At 44.7% G+C, this 19,606-nt stretch overlaps 1 long non-coding RNA gene across 1 annotated transcript in view; it reads right to left on the bottom strand.

Annotated features, from left to right (window-relative positions):
- Positions 1-3,293: 3,293 nt before the first annotated feature.
- LOC311525321 overlaps positions 3,294-19,606 on the bottom strand; it is a 33,394-nt gene continuing 17,081 nt past the window's right edge. The window contains exon 4 of the long non-coding RNA XR_014712756.1: positions 3,294-3,364. This is a non-coding gene — a long non-coding RNA (uncharacterized lncRNA). The remainder of the gene's footprint in view (positions 3,365-19,606) is intronic.

A 19,606-nucleotide genomic window follows, 5' to 3' on the forward strand; every position in this document is an offset into this window, starting at 1 on the left:
GGATCATTGGTGGTGCCTCCATATTCAGTGGGTGCACACCTCTTCCTCCACCACCACCTTCTCCTCGTCCCCACCAAGGGGGCACAGACCACTCTCTGCAGAACCTCCGCCCTGGTACCCCAATCACCTCCTGGTGCAGAGAGGAAGGTTGGTGGGGGGAAGCTGGACAGCATGCCCACCTTGTACACACCTGATAGTGAGGGCTTCTGTCCTGCTAGGCTGGGCCCAGCTGCACCCTCCAGGCATTGCGACCTGGTCCACGGGGTCTCAGTGCCACTGAGTTCGGCTTGGTCATCACTCTCTCATGATAGATGAGTGGCTGGACAATACTTGAGTGAGTGACTTTGCAACATGGCACATGAGGTGTTAGTACCCCATCCCCCAGGTTGCAATGCTCAGAGCAGGGAGCCAGGCCCATCCCCGCAGGGTAGGAGACATCACTGCTGGGTGAGTGAGGAGTGTGCTTGCTCTCCAGCTGCATCTGACAAAGCATCATGCAGACAACTAAAGGCCACCAGGGTAGCGATCACGCCTCTTCCCCCCACCCCCACCCCTCTGCCCCACACGTTAACTCTGCTACTGGTGCTTGGACAATAAGCACGACACAAGGGCTCAGTATTATTACTGGATATGAGTCAGCAGTGTGCCCTTGTTGCCAAGAAGGCCAACGGCATTTTGGGATGTATAAGTAGGGGCATTGCCAGCAGGTCGAGGGACGTGATCGTTCCCCTCTATTCGGCATTGGTGAGGCCTCATCTGGAGTACTGTGTCCAGTTTTGGGCCCCACACTACAAGAAGGATATGGAAAAATTGGAAAGTGTCCAGCGGAGGGCAACAAAAATGATTAGGGGGCTGGAGCACATGATTTATGAGGAGAGGCTGAGGCAACTGGGATTGTTTAGTCTGCAGAAGAGAAGAGTAAGGGGGGATTCGATAGCTGCTTTCAACTACCTGAAAGGGGGTTCCAAAGAAGATGGATCTAGACTGTTCTCAGTGGTAGCAGATGACAAAATGAGGAGTAATGGTCTCAAGTTGCAGTGGGGGAGGTTTAGATTGGATATTAGGAAAAACTTTTTCACTAGAAGGGTGGTGAAGCACTGGAATGAGTTACCTAGGGAGGTGGTGGAATCTCCTTCCTTAGAGGTTTTTAAGGTCAGGCTTGACAAAGCCTAACTGGGATGATTTAGTTGGGGATTGGTCCTGCTTTGAGCAGGGGGTTGGACTAGATGACCTCCTGAGGTCCCTTCTAACCCTGATATTCTATGGTTCTATGATTTACTGAGGGCTGGGTGACACCTTCAGCAACCTACAGCATATACAAGAGACACAGGGACTAATCCACACTTGGAAAGATGACGCTGTTTTCGAATATGACATTGCTTGAGAAAAATCTGAGTGGTTCTGAAGAGGATTTATTACTTCACTCTATTGCTCCTGAACCCATGAAATTTTAAAACAAAATACACAAGGGCTGTGGCTAACCTGCCTTTGATCGTAAAAAATGCATCTGCGAGCAAACGGTATCTATGATAACTGATGGGAACTAGTGGTGTTTTTTGTGGGTCTTCCCTTAAATTGCCTGAGGTGTGTCAAAAACTTCACTTGACACATATTGACTTTCTCTCTCTTTTCTCGGGCCAGGTTCTGATACCATTACTGCAGTACCTTAGGCTTCCAGGAGTCCTATTGAACCCAATGAGAGTGCTTGTGGAGTAAGGTGCTACTCATTTGGCCAGCCTGAATCCTGGGCGACTAGTTCCTCCCACAAGTACTCTTGTGGAAGTCAATAGTGAGAGTAACTGCTCCCCAGCATGTAAGTAAAGGAGTCAGTGTGATAAAAGGTATTAGAATCTGGCTTGTTTCCTCCCCCCTGCCTCCCGCCCCTCTCCGTTTTGCTAGTTCATACACATTGAAGCTTACATGTGCAAATATAAATACAGTTGTACGAGGTGGATAATAGCAGTGCCTGAACTCACAGAGTTCACAGAGGTATTAGGAAAATCTTTTAAAGATTGTGAGCTGCTCAGATACTATTAATAATCATCATCATCATCATATGTATTATTGTAATACTTATTAGCCCCAGCTGTGTTCCAGGACCTCAATGCACTACACATTGTACAAACCGTCTCTGACCCCAAGCCTTATAAGTACCTAGAATAGATAAAAAAGTGCTACAGGGTTATTTATTTCTCTTCTTCCATCATCATTTCTTGTTAAGGAACCATGGGTAAGAGATTTGCTGTTTTTCAGAGCTCATCAGCTCCTGTCACTTGTTAGGGACCCAGAAGTGGGCCATCCAGCCTGGTGGACAGAGCAGGCATCAAGAGCGAGGAAACGGAACTGAGGGTCAGAACCAGAGTCAGAGGCCAGATGCCAGAGCTGAGGGTCAAGCCGGAGTCAGAACCAGGAATTGGAACCGAGAGTCAGAACCAGGTTACCTGTAGTCAGGGAAAGCAGGAGCAGGGCTGGGTCTAAGGCAGGAGCAGAAGCTAATGGAGCTGAGGGTGAATGCTTTGAGCAGCCATTGCGTGGCTGCTGGTGGTTTTAAGAGTAGGGTTTGCTGGTCCCGTCAGCCAGTCAGGCAGTTTGGCCAATCAGACAGCTCAACCGGTACCCTGCTGTGCTCATTAGACCACCAGGGGGGTTAAGCTAACAGCTCCTAGCAGGCTAGCTGCAGGTCCTTCCTCCTGAAACTTGTCCTCTGTTAACAATGTCCTCCTGCATTTGTGATATCACATTGCAAATCTTCATCCAGAGCTCCATCCACTAGTGATGCTTCCCACCACATGCCTTTGAGCAATTTGTCGTGAGATTACGCAATGGTTGTTGGTAGCGCAAGATGATATTTCCATCGGAATAACTGGGTTGAAGTCACAGTAAACTCTGGTAACACACGATGTTCCCATTACAAAATCTGGGACGGGAATACAATTAGCTCATGCTACTGTCCCATTAGATGAATGGCCTGCAAATGAACATGAGAATGCATAAAACTGAAGAGGATTCTGGGGAATAGTGTAAAGGGACCTTTGGCTGACTGCCACAGGCTTTAATAGGAGCAGAAGCAGACACACTTTCAAGATAAATCATGGCCCTGCTGTTTTCAGGTAGGTGCTTAAATGCTTGCAGTACTGGGGCCATAGACTGTAAGATCTCCCAGAAGCTGGACTGGATGACTCACTGGACACACAAGACTTCCCTTGGCTCCCAAACTTTTCTGAGGGCAATGGAATGAAATGGGGGAAAAATGAGCTTTTTCCAATTAAAAAACAATTCATTGGAACATTCCTGCCCACCTCCAGTTGCTGCTTTGCAGAGATATCCGGCAGGAGGCCAGGTGCAAGGTTCTTGTTCTCAAACCCTAAAACAGTCAAACACAAGGGAGAACAAGAGAGAAACACAAATCGTTACTGGACATATTCCGTGTTCTTAACATTTGCAATTTTTCCCAAGGCTGCTTCATGGGGACCAGAAGGGAGAGATCATAGAGATTGTTTTCACCTGAGGAGCTTGCATTTCACAGTTCCCGTTTTGCTAATTACTGACTTCACATCTGTGACACACTGTACCTCAAAGTAGCACCCTGTAACCTCCATATTCATCATTCGTATATGGTTGTGATATTTCATACAAAGCATGCCATGTAAGATACCATTTGAAAGGTCATGACCCGCTGAAACCCATTGTTCTGTCAAAATACGTATATTGTTAGTGGGTAGGAAGTTATGAAATTTTGCTCTATGGTTATTATTGAAATATGTTGTGAGTCACCCACTGCTAGCTTTCAAATGACAACAAAGGAGGTGACCCCCCACCGAGGTGGACATTAAACAACTATTGATCAGCACGGGAATTGTAAACAAAAGATCAACAATTCAATGGTGATTGGTCAACTCTGTGACTCTACAGGGCCCACTAGGACATGTCTGGGCCAGTATCTTTCCAGGGACACGGATTGAGAGTATAAAATAAGGTTCCGTAGCATCATGAGACCACTTCTCTCCTCCCCCACCTGTTCTGAAGGCAACAAAAATGCTGGGAAGACAAAGACTTTGAATGAGGAGACTGGTCCCAGGCTGAGAAGGAAAGTGAGCCTGTGTGTTAAGAACTGTAACCTGCCTGCAACATCCAGTGGGGTGAGAAAAGCTGTTTGATTAAAATCTTGCTTAGTCTGAAAGTTTAAGGTTTCGAATGCGTGTTTACCTTTTGTTTTCTTAAGTAACTATCTCTGACTTTTATGCCTACCACTTCTAATCACTTAAAATCTATCTTTCTATCTTTAATAAACTTATTTTAATGTTTAATCTTAACCAGTGAATTTGTCTAAAGTGCTTGGGGAATCTGCTCAGGATACAAAGGCTGGTGCATGTCCACTTTCCTTTGACAAAGTGGCAAACTAATGAATGAACCTGCATTGTTCAAGAGAAGGTCTTGAGCAGTGTAAGACAGTATATTCCTGGGGTACAAGGTTGGGGGCTTGGGAGACTTGCTGGTGTTTCCCTGTGCATAGTTCATCAGTAGCTTGCAGAGCATTCATGCTGCTTAGCTGGGTATGCCTCTGCAGGCTGGTGGCTGAGTGAGAACAGCATCTGGTGGGATTTACTGCTTGTCACTGGCAAAGCATTGAGAGACAGCCCAGGCTGGAGAGTTAGGGGGGCACAGTAGTCCCACAATTCCAGGTTGTACCCCAGGGATCCCATCACAACATCCAATTGAAACACCATTCTGACTTTGAAGGTTAAATGGCAACATTTAGGATTTGTTTCCACAATTATCAGTGCACATCGCTGGCAGGCTGTAGTTCAATCAGTTATTGGGTCTGAATCACTGGGAAAATTCTCTGGCCTTTGTTAGGCAGAAGGTCAGACTAGATGATCGTAATGGTCCCTTCTGCCCTTGGACTCAGTGGGTAAAAGCCTGGCTCATGGAAGTCTGGGAGTTTTGCCATTGATTTCAATGAGGCCAGGATTTCACACTATAAGTCTTAAAGAACCCTACTGTCCTGAGGGTGAAATGCCTCAATGTTTGCAGCTTGCATTCCAGTGCCTCGTGTTTTGCAGCGTGCGTTTCAAAAACCGTTTGGGCACATGCACACACAATGAGACCTTCTGAACACAACTCCTTCGAGGCTGGGAAACATTGCGCCAGGATTTTTAAACAATGAGTAGCAGCGGTACCGCTGAGGGGAAACCAAAGTGCAGCATCTGCAAAACGGTTTTTGCAAATAGGATTAAAAGGAAAACAGAGGCCAAGTGTTTACACTGGTGGAGAAGTTCATTTAGGAAAGCACTGGCACAGCAGGGCATGGAGCATGTGCTAGAAGAGAGCCACACCGCAGACACAGTGTGAAAACACACAGTGGAATGGATTAAAGCAGCTTTGGGCAACTCGCCTTATACTGAATATATTCAGAACTATGAAGGGCAGCTGTGTGCTTGCCTGGTTGTTCTTAGGAACCATCTCACCTAGTGCAGATGCTCTAAGCCAACTGGAGAGAGCACTCCCGTCGACTTAATTAATCCACCCCGAATGAGCGGCAGCAGCTAAGTCGGCAGAAGCAGCTCTCTGGCCAACATAACGCTGTCCACACCAGAACTTAGGTCAGTGCAACTTACATCGCTCGAAGGGGGGTGGCTTATTCACACCCCTGAGCAACATAAGTTATATCGACCTAAGCTGTAGTGTTGCCATAGCCTAAGATAAGGGGGTCAGCTGCATGAAAATAACTGAATCCAGCCCAGTTTCTGCTTCAACTGGGCCAGGTCCGCTTCCAGCCACTGCAGCTAGAATGGTGCCTTGGTAGGGCAGCTGGGGATTTCCTTTGCATGGTGGTATCCCTGAGGGGTGAAAAGCTAACCCTGTGCCACTAGTCCCCAGCATGTGCTCCAGTGATCCTCAGTGCATAGCATGGCCCCTCAGATTGCTCTGTTATACCAGAGGCCAAAGCAGTCCTTGGCTCTCTGAAGGACTACAGGGTGAGTGTACAGGTATCTTAAAGCCAGTCTTCTCCCACAACATTGGGACTTTATGCTAACCACAGCTTAGCTGCACTTGGGGATCTGACCCACTAATTATACTTTTGTCAGCATTAAATCTAGGACTCCCGTTCATCTCCATCATATACTCAAATCCAGAGAGGAAAGAATGCTTAAATTTGTCCACAACTGTTCCTTCTAATTTTAGTTTTGCTTCTTTCTGCATTGGTGGCGTTTACTTTCTCGGTGAAATTCACAATGTGCAGAAGGCCATGGAGGAAGAAGAAAAGGCCAAATTTGGATTGTATCAAATGGGGTTCACTAGCTTTTTTCTCATAAAGATTCACCCTTGTGTGGTAACATAAAGTCGATGCAGTGCAAGGTCCATGCACCACTTGGGTATTAAGCAGGATATAAGGGGGTGCATAGATCTCAGGCTGACTCTCCGCACAGTGGTCAGCTTTAGCCCCACTTCCTCCCCCTTCTCTCCCCTGGAGTATTCCTCCATCTCTGCATGATTCCCCTAGGAGCAGGAAATGTGCTTGAACTACACAACACCTCCTGAGCCCTTTCCAGAAGAGATCGACGCACAGTAAACCATGAACACTTGCACAATTAGCAGGAACAAAGCTAGCTACAATTATCCGTGTGTACGGCAATTAGATTTGATTACAGAGCACACTTTCTGCAAGATGCTTTGTGCCATGTGCCATTCATCTATTCCCTGTACAGCTGTTTTCACCTGCCTCCCCATGTGAAGTCTGTCTGACCTCATGCACATTTCTCCCGCCCCAATCACAAGACAGCGTGCACCGAATTCACAACTGGTGCATGTCGGTGACTTCAATGGAGTTAGACCCGCGCACGCCAGGTCTGAATTTAGCCCAGTTCAGTTTTTGTTATAAAATGCCCTTCTTCGACCTAATGAATTTGGATGATTAAATCATGAAGATTTCCACACCTTTGCTAGAAAGCCCTGTTTATGAAGATAAAGTAGACACAGGCTGCTGCCATGCAAATGTCACGCTTTACGATTAAAACAATCATAGTCAATGGGTTTTTTTTACACTGGATCGGCCCATTCCCTGGGTCTCTGTACCTGTCCCCTGTGTGACACATAAATGGACACCACAAGTCTCTGTCTGGGCCAGTTTTGGCAATGGTGCCAACAAGAAGAGAAACAGCCTGTGCTCTAATAAAAGAAATATTTATGGCTTGTCCTGGCCAACATGCCCTCTCTTTATAAAAATATATTTTGCTTGAGGATGTTGTCTATGATCTCCCTGACTGGTTCTCATCTCTCCCCTGAAAGGCCTAGTGTCAGGGACTCCTGTTCTTCTGGAGCCTGCTGATACTACCCATGAGTTCATTAACTGTTAGAATCATTAATACTTGATTAGTGCCCTGGCTGAGCGTGGCATCCCATTGTGGAAAACAACACACATATGCATAGCAAGATTCAGGGACATGAACATGGTTCCATCCATTTTTGTCAGTTTCACCAAATCATTTCAGTGGAAAAAAACTCAATCCAAACAAACAAATTCAGAGAAAATCAAAATGTTTCATTTCAAGCATTTTTTAAAAAACACATCATTTTGATTTTCCAGTTCAAACTGGCTTTGTTTCAAAATGTCCTTTAATACATTTTTTACATGGAAAAATGTTTAAAAATGGTCAACACTGAAACCAAAAAAGGGTTTCAATTTCATTGAAATTAGTTTGTTCAGCCTGAAATGAATTGGTTTCTCACTTCCAATTTGCCAAAAAAGTCCAACTTCCTCCCCCCCCAAACCAAAAAAACCCAACAACCCAGTTTGACCAGAAACAGTTTTAATTTCTTTTTGGTTTTTGCAGAATTGCCTGAGAACCAAAAAAACAACAACCAACAAACAAAAAACAAACCAGTTTCTCACCCAGCTTTAATGACTAGCCCCATACCCATTTACAGATGGGGAATGGAAACACACAGCCATCTTGCCCAGGGTCACCCAAGAAGTCTATAGCGGAGCTGGGAATTGGAGTCAGATCTCACGCTCTAGGCTGGTGCCTTTAACCAGCATACCAACCTTTCCTTCACTGGAGAAATAACTATCTTGTCATATGAAGAGCTCACTCTCCTCTGGGACCTTAGTACACTGAGGAAGGGAGGAAAGTTTCAGACTCAATCAGAACGCCTTTTTAACAAGCTCCCTAAAACACAACAGCCAATCACAGGAGTTTTGTGCTGTGCTTTGACTGGAAGGGTACGAACAACCACCGCGATTAAACTGGCATCTGTACTTAAAAAATACTCACAAGTCAGAACAATGCCATCTTCTTGCATTTTCCCTTTAGTACCCTTCTCCAAACCTCCCCATGCAGCTCTCAAGCATGTATTAGGTTTACCCACTACTACTCTATGCAATTATCATAATGTACAGCACCTTGCACCCAGTCCTGTTCCACCGATTTCCAACTACTGTCGTACTCACAAAACAACTTTTGTGGGCAACATGTCTCAGTCACCTTAGGAACCCTGAGCCTGCATCCCTTGAAGTCCATGGCAAAATTCCCATTAATGCCAATGGAGCAGGGGCTTGGAAAGCTGGCTACACATCAGTTGTGTCTCTGATGCTAATAAAGCTCACTCAGCTGCCCACACCAAATAGCAAGGCCTCTAAAACAAAAGAAGCATATTGCTTATAGTCCAAGAGTTTGTCCCTGGGGATTGCTTTGCTGGATGATAAACTCAGTGGCATAAAGGCAATGGGAGAGAGCAGTTACTTGGTGGAGATAAAGATTTCTGTGCTGAGTTAGCAGTGAAGCTTGTCCTCTGTCTACATGCTCTCCTGTTTGAGACTGGAAGCTTGGATGTCCCCAGCACAATGGAGTTCCCAAAGGGCATTTCAGGTTGTTAACAAGGAGGCACCGAGAAGTCCTACTCCCAAGGACACATCTTCCCGATTGCGGACCAAGAACTTGGAACAGTCAAGATGTCCAGTCACGGATAACACATTGTATTCATCTGGCCCTCATTGTATCTGAGTCTGTCACAACACACCTGAGAGATACCAAAATCCAGGTGGATGGTAAATAACCTGGGGCCCGAATGAAAAAAGGGGTAACAAGCTTTCAGTCCATCACTTTACATGATCCAAGCCCACGCTACTAGGATAAAGGAGGGAGAATCTTTCACATTTCTAAATTCACCGAAATAGGCAGGATCTGCTGCTACAGACTCCCTGGGTTCCAAAGGCTGGCTCTGGGTACCAGCATGGGCTGAGGGCATTCGAGTTTTCTCTACATAGCCTCAGCCAATTTACCTCAGCTTACTCCCAAGGGGCCTACAGCTAGGGAGGTAAGGGTAGGTCAGGTACCAGGGCCCATACAATCCTGGGACTCCCCATTTAGACCATCAAACAAAAGAGCCAGACCTGAAGAACAGCTTGGTGCAGTTTGAAAACTTGTCTCTTCCACCAACACAACTTGGTCTGTGACACGACCTCATCCTCCTTGTCTCTAACAAGGGAACTAGGTAATCTCAGGAGTGTTGGTAGTTCTTTCTGAGTTGGACACAAACTCCCTGGGAGTGGGATAGTCACCCAATGACCCTAGTCATTGGCCCAGCCCCAGGGTTAGAGTTCCTATCTGGAGGGCATTTCTGGCTAGGGTTATGGTCCCTATGGGTAATGGTCCACACCATAAGGTTAAGGCTATTATTGGAAGGTCTCATCTAGTTGGGATTGGGGTTCTTCTGGGTAACAGTCCCCGCCATACGTTTAGGATTGCTATGGCGAGGGCTCTTCTTGCTAGGATTAGGGTTAAGGTCCCCTTTCTAGCTCACCCAGCTCTTTTTTTTTTTTAAGGCCGCTGTGGATACTAGCTTTTTAGCTTGTAGAATTTTTTTTTGAATTTTTAAAGCTTTTTTAAAATGTATTTTAAATTAATTTGTTATAGTTTTTTTATTAAGCATATAATTTATAATGGCTTTTAATAGGCTAACAATTTTAATAAGTCTAGCAACAGTGAATAATTTATTATTTTATTTATTAGCAAAGCAATTTTAGCAAATGACTTACAGACACAGGCACTTCTATACATATACAGCTAACCTTAATCTATGAATCTGTCCTTTCACTTTATTCATTTTAGTTAGTAACACTGCAATTATGCAGATATTTTTGTTCTGTTTGCCTAAGGCCAGATTTTCCTGACTCTGTGATGTCCTCACTTCCAGCTTATGGGGCCTAAGTGTACAAGATGGCTGCGGGTTATGTCAAATCTAGTTGTCTCATAACACTCCCCTCCTTGAGGGTTTTATAATATGAAGACCTTCACTTATAATGAGTTCAGTAGGTTACTAGTGAGGCAGTCCAGAATAGGCTCAAGACTCTTAATTGAGACCAAGCAAAGATCTTTTTGCCAGCACCCTTAACTTTTGCCACTGATTTTGCTTTATTAGTGACTTTATAGTCGTTCTGGGGAAAGGTCCATGGTCTGTAAAAGCAGCAGCTTTGTAGCAGGTTGATTTTTGTTACTATCCAGCATGTTAGGGCCAGGAATAAAACCACCACCACCACCTGGAACATTAGAATTACTGTAATTGGATGCAAGGCCAAATTTAAGATTTCTGTTGCCGTGGGAGACCAATTTAACAAAGACTTTCATCATTTATGTTTTACATTTTTGTTAAGTTTTTAAATTATTTAATTTTGTGGGTGGAGTAATGGACAGTGACCATGATTTTGTGTGCTTTTTGTTTAGCAGCAAGTAAATAAGTTTTAAACGGGGGTGGCTAAGCAATTATTTTTAGAACAATTGCATTTATTTTAATGGATACAGGTATTATATTTGAATACCATTTGTATTTTATTTTTAATTTTAATTGGCTATATTTTAATTGTGATATTTAAAATTTAAAATTACATTTTTAATAGCTACATTGTGCCAAAAAATATTTGTTTTTATATGGATTGTAGGTTATATTATGCACATAATTAATTATGAGCATCAGGCTACAGCTTTTAAAACATACAAAATTTTTATTTACATATATAATTATAAATGTATTTGCAAATGGGTTAATAGTATAATGGCATTTTTTGTTATTTTTAAATATATATTTTGTGACTGTAAGGCATTTTTATTCAATTTTAGGTTTTTTTAAGCAGGCTTTTAATAGTATTTTTTATTTTGGGGCATTTTTGTTGTTTATATTTTATGTGTTTTATTATTGTGCAGGTTTTTTTTTAGTTTGGTGGAATGGTTTTTAATGACAACTTTTACGTTAGTATTTTGGCTTTGTGCTGGGGGTGGAAGTGGCTGGCTGGAGGCAGTATTGTTGTGTGGCAGGCATTCGAATTGGTATTTTTATTTCATTTTCCTGTTGGCTCACCGTATGACACACACAGTTTTTTCAGAGATTTTTTGAAGTGTCACAGTGATGTTTATGTGGAGCCATTTATTTTACATAGTTACTGTTATTTACGGGAAGTTTTTTTCAAGCCTCAAGTTCCGAATTTACATGATTAGAGGAGTAGACCTACAATTCAGATACCAGCAAAAGCACCACACAGGAATGCATTATATTTAATATTTACATTATTTGTCATTTGAAATACAAAGCAAACTTTTTTTAATATAGCAGGAGGCACTATTCTATATTTAAATAGCATGTACTTAGACTTATTTGGGCCCAAGTCAGTATTTGCCAAGCTGTGGGCTTTTGTACTTCCAACTGTGCTTTCGAGCGTTCAGTTGGGGCTCAGCAAATTTATTAGCCCTGATTTACTACGGATGGCTGGAGTGATACCCTTAAAAGGTAAAAGCAAACTTATAACAACTGGCCCAATGTAAAGGGATAGCAAAGAAAGCATTGGCCAAATTTAAACCTTTTTACAGGGGAGGCCATTACCTTCTGATACTTAACCACTACAGAGGTCATCAGTGGGGTCACCCGATTACCGGGGCGAAAATGTAGCCTACACCTCTTGGTGCTTTTTTAAAGCATTCGTTTTTAGGATTTTACCTTTTAAATTTAGTAAGCCCTCTAATAGTTGTAATAAGGAGGATAAAAATCAGGGCCTCCCTTTAGCCCCCCTCGCCCCCGCTTTCCCCCTCCTGCCCCACACCCGACCCCGAGCACAAGCCCTTTTGATCACAGCCACTATTTCCCTTTTCTCTCCCAACTCCGCTTGGAGAGCAAAGATCTGCATTTTACATTCCTCACGGTCTGCCTCAGTCTTATTCTGGGAAGTTTTTAGTGAGCCTTTAACCACCGCCTCGCTTTTTTTTGTTTTGTTTGCTTTTTTAAAAAAACATTTTGACCTTTTGTTTTAGCTTTTTTATTTACTTTGTTATTGTTACACACTTGCTTTTGCATGCCACTATTTGTGCTGCCTGAGTCAGAGCTGTAGCCCTTCAGGTATTTTATATTTCCTTCAGGCTACTGCTCTTTTTTAATCTTGTTTTTTATTTTTGCTTTTAACTGATTAATTTTTTTTATTTACTATTATTTGCTTACAGGACGGCAGAAACACCCTAGGGCCAGTGAAGGTTCCAGGCTTTCAGGGTTTATTACCATATTTATACAAAATCAGTCAAGCTGTTATTTAAAACCATTTTAAGGTTTATTTATTTTTAATATTTGTTTTTACTTGACCAGGCTACCAGCCTGAGTCCCAGTAACAGAATGTACCCATAAATTGACTCGCAGACTATGACACAGGTTGCAACTACTGGTTGCAACCCTGCCCTGCCATCCTCTATTGCAAATAAACTGTGTGTGTGTGCACCAATCATCTCCTTCCTCTCCAAAAACTTCTGGCTGGCTCACTAAATCTGTTACCCGAGGTTATTTGAACCCAAAGCCATGGTAACTAGTCTCTGTTTTCCAGGCAGTGTTAGGAAATAAATCAGTGTGGGATACAGCACATCCATCTGATAAAATGATTGGTACACGCAAGAGTGCTTCCACACCAAAATCCTTGGGTTATTGAGTACAAAGCACACATCAAAATTAGCAATAGTCTAGGGCACCCAGATAGATATAAAAAGAAAAGGAGTATTTGTGGCACCTTAGAGACTAACCAATTTATTTGAGCATAAGCTTTCGTGACCTACAGCTCACTTCATCAGATGCATATAGATATATATGCAGATAGATATAATTATGCAAAGTCTGAGGTGGTGTTGTGTGATTCAGCAGCAGGGTTCCGGTGGCCAGCCTTTCTCTGAGCCACTAGGGAGTTTGATGCCAGCCTCTTAGCTTGTAGAAATGGCATCATGTGACCTCCAGAAGAAGAAAGGGGAACGTCCATGTACCAGCAACGCAGATACAGGTAAGTAACCGTTTTCATGTTCTCTCCACAGGTACCAATGCGGAGAATGGACCAGATGATACATCTGAGGGAAGGGAGCAGAAGGAGACTCCGCCAGTTGGAAGGCATGAGATGCACTGTCCTAGGGTTGGGGGTTCCACGACCACCGCTCCCAAGAGAAGGAGGCGGGTGGTGGTGGTCGGGGGATTCTCTCCTCAGGGGGACTGAGTCATCTATCTGCCGCCCTGACCAGGAAAACAGAGAAGTCTGCTGCTTGCCAGGAGCTAAGATTCGCGATGTGACGGAGAGACTGCCGAGACTCATCAAGCCCTCGGATCGCTACCCCTTCCTGCTTCTCCACGTGGGCACCAATGATACTGCCAAGAATGACCTTGAGCGGATCACTGCAGATTATGTGACTCTGGGAAGAAGGATAAATGAGTTTGAGGCGCATGTGGTATTCTCGTCCATCCTCCCTGTGGAAGGAAAAGGCCAGGGTAGAGACCGTCGAATCGTGGAAGTCAACGAATGGCTACGCAGGTAGTGTCGGAGAGAAGGCTTTGGATTCTTTGACCACGGGATGGTGTTCCAAGAAGGAGGAGTGCTAGGCAGAGACGAGCTCCACCTAATGAAGAGAGAGAAGAGCATCTTTGCGAGCAGGCTGGCTAACCTAGTGAGGAGGGCTTTAAACTAGGTTCACCGGGGGAAGGAGACCAAAGCCCTGAGGTAAGTGGGGAAGTGGGATACCAGGAGGAGGCACGAGCAGGAGCATGTGAGAGGGGAGGGCTCCTGGCTCATACTGAGAAAGAGGGGCGATCAGCGGATTATCTCAAGTGCCTATACACAAATGCACAAAGCCTGGGAAACAAGCAGGGAGAACTGGAAGTCCTGGCAAAGTCAAGGAATTATGATGTGACTGGAATAACAGAGACTTGGTGGGATAACTCACATGACTGGAGTACTGTCACGGACGGATATAAGCTGTTCAGGAAGGACAGGCAGGGCAGAAAAGGTGGGGGAGTTGCACTGTATGTAAGAGAGCAGTATGACTGCTCAGAGCTCTGGTATGAAACTGCAGAAAAACCCGAGAGTCTCTGGATTAAGTTTAGAAGCGTGAGCACCAAGGATGATGTCGTGGTGGGAGTCTGCTATAGACCACTGGACCAGGGGGATGAGGTGGACGAGGCTTTCTTCCGGCAACTCGCAGAAGCTACTAGATCGCACACCCTGGTTCTCATGGGAGACTTCAATCACACTGATATCTGCTGGGAGAGCAATACAGCGGTGCACAGACAATCCAGGAAGTTTTTGGAAAATGTAGGAGACAATTTCCTGATGCAAGTGCTGGAGGAACCAACTAGGGGCAGAGCTCTTCTTGACCTGCTGCTCACAAACTGGGAAGAATTAGTAGGGGAAGCAAAAGTGGATGGGAACCTGGGAGGCAGTGACCTTGAGATGGTCAAGTTCAGGATCCTGACACAAGGAGGAAAGGAAAGCAGCAGAATACGGACCCTGGACTTCAGAAAAGCAGACTTTGACTCCCTCAGGGAACTGACAGGCAAGATACCCTGGGAGAATAACATGAGGGGGAAAGGAGTCCAGGAGAGCTGGCTTTATTTTAAAGAATCCTTATTGAGGTTACAGGGACAAACCATCCCAATGTGTAGAAAGAATAGTAAATATGGCAGGCGACCAGCTTGGCTTAACAATGAAATCCTTGCTGATCTTAAACACAAAAAAGAAGCTTACAAGAAGTGGAAGATTGGACAAATGACCAGGGATGAGTATAAAAATATTGCTCGGGCATGCAGGAGTGAAATCAGGAAGGCCAAATCACATCTGGAGTTGCAGCTAACAAGAGATGTTAAGAGTAACAAGAAGGGTTTCTTCAGGTATGTTAGCAACAAGAAGAAAGTCAAGGAAAGTGTGGGCCCCTTACTGAATGATGGAGGCAACCTAGTGACAGAGGATGTGGAAAAAGCTAATGTACTCAATACTTTTTTTGCCTCTGTCTTCATGAACAAGGTCAGCTCCCAGACTACTGCACTGGGCAGCACAGCATGGGGAGGAGGTGACCAGCCCTCTGTAGAGAAAGAAGTGGCTCGGGACTATTTAGAAAAGCTGGACGTGCACAAGTCCACGGGGCCAGATGCGTTGCATCCGAGAGTGCTAAAGGAGTTGGCGGATGTGATTGTGGAGCCATTGTCCATTATCTTTGAAAACTCATGGCGATCCGGGGAAGTCCCGGACGACTGGAAAAAGGCTAATGTAGTGCCCATCTTTAAAAAAGGGAAGAAGGAGGATCCTGGGAACTACAGGCCAGTCAGCCTCACCTCAGTCCCCGGAAAAATCATGGAGCAGGTCCTCAAGGAATCAATTCTGAAGTACTTAGATGAGAGGAAAGTGATCAGGAACAGTCAGCATGGATTCACCAAGGGCAAGTCATGCCTGACTAATCTAATTGCCTTCTATGACGAGATAACTGGTTCTGTGGATGAAGGGAAAGCAGTGGACGTGTTGTTCCTTGACTTTAGCAAAGCTTTTGACACTGTCTCCCACAGTATTCTTGTCAGCAAGTTAAAGAAGTATGGGCTGGATGAATGGACTATAAGGTGGGTAGAAAGTTGGCTAGATTGTCGGGCTCAACGGGTAGTGATCAATGGCTCCATGTCCAGTTGACAGCCAGTATCAAGCGGAGTGCACCAAGGGTCGGTCCTGGGGCTGGTTTTGTTCAATATCTTCATAAATGATCTGGAGGATGGTGTGGATTGCACCCTCAGCAAGTTTGCAGACGACACTAAACTTGGAGGAGAGGTAGATACGCTGGAGGGTAGGGATAGGATACAGAGGGCCCTAGACAAATTGGAGGATTGGGCCAAAAGAAATCTGATGAGGTTCAACAAGGACAAGCGCAGAGTCCTGCACTTAGGAAGGAAGAATCCCATGCACTGCTACAGACTAGTGACCGAATGGCTAGGCAGCAGTTCTGCAGAAAAGGACCTAGAGGGTTACAGCGGACGAGAAGCTGGATATGAGTCAACAGTGTGCCGTTGTTGCCAAGAAGGCCAATGGCATTTTGGGATGTATAAGTAGGGGCATTGCCAGCAGATCGAGGGATGTGATAATTTCCCTCTATTCGACATTGGTGAGGCCTCATCTGGAGTACTGTGTCCAGTTTTGGGCCCCACACTACAAGAAGGATGTGGAAAAATTGGAGAGAGTCCAGCGGACGGCAACAAAAATGATTAGGGGACTGGAACACATGACTTATGAGGAGAGGCTGAGGGAACTGGGATTGTTTAGTCTACAGAAGAGAAGAATGAGGGGGGATTTGATAGCTGCTTTCAACTACCTGAAAGGGGGTTCCAAAGAGGATGGATCTAGACTATTCTCAGAGGTAGCGGATGACAGGACAAGGAGTAATGGTCTCAAGTTGCAGTGTGGGAGATGTAGGTTGGATATTAGGAATAACTTTTTCACTAGGAGGGTGGTGAAACACTGGAATGCGTTACCTAGTGAGGTGGTGGAATCTCCTTCCTTAGAAGTTTTTAAGGTCAGGCTTGACAAAGCCCTGGCTGGGATAATTTAATTGGGGATCGGTCCTGCTTTGAGCAGGGGGTTGGACTAGATGACCTCCTGAGGTCCCTTCCAACTCTGATATTCTATGATTCTATGATTAAATACTCTCAGACTTCTTTCCCAAGCCTTTTCAAAGAACAAACTACACTTTTTAACTAAACTTTTTATAGGCTTTTTTTGACCAACCACATAACTTATAATGGCCCCTAATACGCTAACAATCTTTCTAAAAAAAGATCTAGCAAGAGCAAATAATAATTTATTCTTCTACTTATTAGCAAAGCAACTTCTGTAAGAAACTTACAAACAAAGGCACTGAAATCAAGGTCAGCTATTTACTCTCCCCCGCCCACCCGCATCATGAATCTGTCCTTTCGCTTTATTTGTTTTAGTTATTAACACAGCAATTGTGCCAATGTCTTTGTTCTGTTTGCCTAAGCCTCCAAGGCCAGATTTTTCTGACTGTGTGGTGTCCTCACTTCCAGCTTATGGGGGTTAAGTGAACAAGATGCCTGTGGGTTATGTCAAATCCAGTTCTCTCCCCAGAGCTATGGTTAGGATTCCCATGTGCAGGGATCTTGTGTACTTGGGGCTAGGTTTAGGGTTCCTATGAGTATGGCTCTCCTCCCTAGGTTAAGGGTCCTACAGGTAAGGTACTTGGAGCTAGGGTTCGGGTTCCTATGGGTAGAGCTCCCTCCCCTAAAGTTAATGTTCCTCTGGGTAGGGATCCCCTCCCTAGGGTTAGGGTTCTTATGTGCATGCTTCTGGCTCGGATTTGTTTTCCTATTGATAGGGTCCCCGCTCTACAGTTACGATTCCCTTGGGCAGGTTTCTTGCGTTAGGGATAGGTTTCCTCTGTGTATGACTGGTTCTCAGATGGGAAGAGACTGTGTTACCACTGACCCCAGCTTGAGTTAAAATAGACTGCCTTTGAAGTAAATGGCTTCACACCCTATGAACAATGCACTGAGTCACTCAATCGCCCCCTCTCATGTTCTCACCTCCCAGGAGAAACCTACAAGAGGAAAAAAAATTCACAAGCTTCTTTACTTCATATGGAGCTACAAGAGGAAAACACACTGGGGTACAACTATGAGAAGGGGACATGCAAAGTAAAAGCGACAAAATCACTGCTTGTATTTTAAACAAAGGGAACTGAATGCACACAATTCACTCTGATACATTTTGGCAAAGGAGACTGGGGCAGAACATTTTCTAACTTCAATGTACTGCACTCCTAGGAGGTGTTAACAGCTCGGCGATCCTATATTATTTCACATAAACAGAGGAGGCAGAGCAGAACAGCAGGGATTCCCAGCATACTGACCAAGATGGAAAGGCTGTAGAGTTATGTAGGATTATCACTAGGAAGTGGAAAACGAGGGTGAAAGCACATTAACTTTCCTCTTGATCCAGTAGCTTGGCAGAATTCATTTTTTAAAATAATTTTGATGGATAATTTTGATGTTTATTTTTAAACATTTTTTAAATTTTTAAAAGTTAACTTTTCTCAGTTGTGGGAAGCTCCAGGGAGGGTCAGATGATAATTATTGATTGACACTATATGCTGAGATTTGAAAAATTAAAGCATTATAACTGTTAAAACACAAGTTGTCAACATCACATGTCAAAATATACAAAGCAAATATTCTTAAATCAAACTCTGAAGTTCTCAAGCATCATTTTTCTTACTTTGCCTATCTGTAAATTTCTATTAACAATGGAAACACGTTTTTCATTGGTTTTCATGGATACAGTGAAGTTGGCATTTACCAGCAATTACCAATATCAATCTAATTCTTCCAAGCCTACAGGAGTGGCTCATAACCCTCTGTGATAGGATCTGCCTCTGGGGTGCCCCCTTGTAGCCCAATAGGGCACTGCTCACCCTATCCCAGGGTCTCTGATGGTCAGTTGCTGCTTTGGTATGTTTACACTGCTATGGAAGGCTAGGGTTAGTGGAACTTGAGTAGGCAGACACAGGGTTAGAAAACCCAGGGCTTGAGCATCTACAGTGATTATCAACCCTCGGTTAAGAGTTTTCTAACCTGGGCCCGAACCCAGGGCTCCAATGTCCACACTGCAGTATATAGATCCAACCAACCATATTCCAGACTTTCTAGTGTCATTCCAAATTGTGGCTGCTCTGGCCTTTTGTTCGTGGTGCAGCATGGGAAAACTTGACTGTTCACCAAACTTGACTGTCCAGAGGACAAAAAACCTCAGCCTGTGGGATTGTGCGATACTTTTGGTGGATTCCCAGAGCATGAGTCCAGTGGGGGCCGCACCTACACTACAAGGCATAGGGCTTGAACCCTGGATCCTGGCTTGACTCAGGCTCAGACCCTCCACCCCTGTGAGGTCCTGGGAGGTACGAGCTCTGGTTTAGCATGATTTTTGTGTTTAGACTGAAGGGGTGTGTGACAGGGTGCTCTACTCACCACAGGATGGCGCCTCCTCCTGACCGTTCTGGGGATTCACTCTGCAAGGCCAACACCCCTTCCTGCCTTTGCACCTTGTCTCTCTGTTGCTCTCGTGGTGTGCAGCCCCTCTCTCATTCCATGAGTTGCTGCTGCCTCTTTATGACTCGGTCCTCTGGCCAGGTCACTATACACGTGTTCCCCAGTCAAGATGGTATATCCAAGTCCCTTCTCACCAGCAGTCTCAGGCAGTCTTCCCTTTCACTGCCCCCTGAAGCCACTCCCTTGGTAGCTGGTAAGGGAACCCAGGTCCACCCTCTACTCCGGG

Source organism: Lepidochelys olivacea (assembly GCF_965140295.1).
Source record: "Lepidochelys olivacea isolate rLepOli2 genome assembly, chromosome: 8".
NCBI lineage: Eukaryota > Metazoa > Chordata > Testudines > Cheloniidae > Lepidochelys > Lepidochelys olivacea.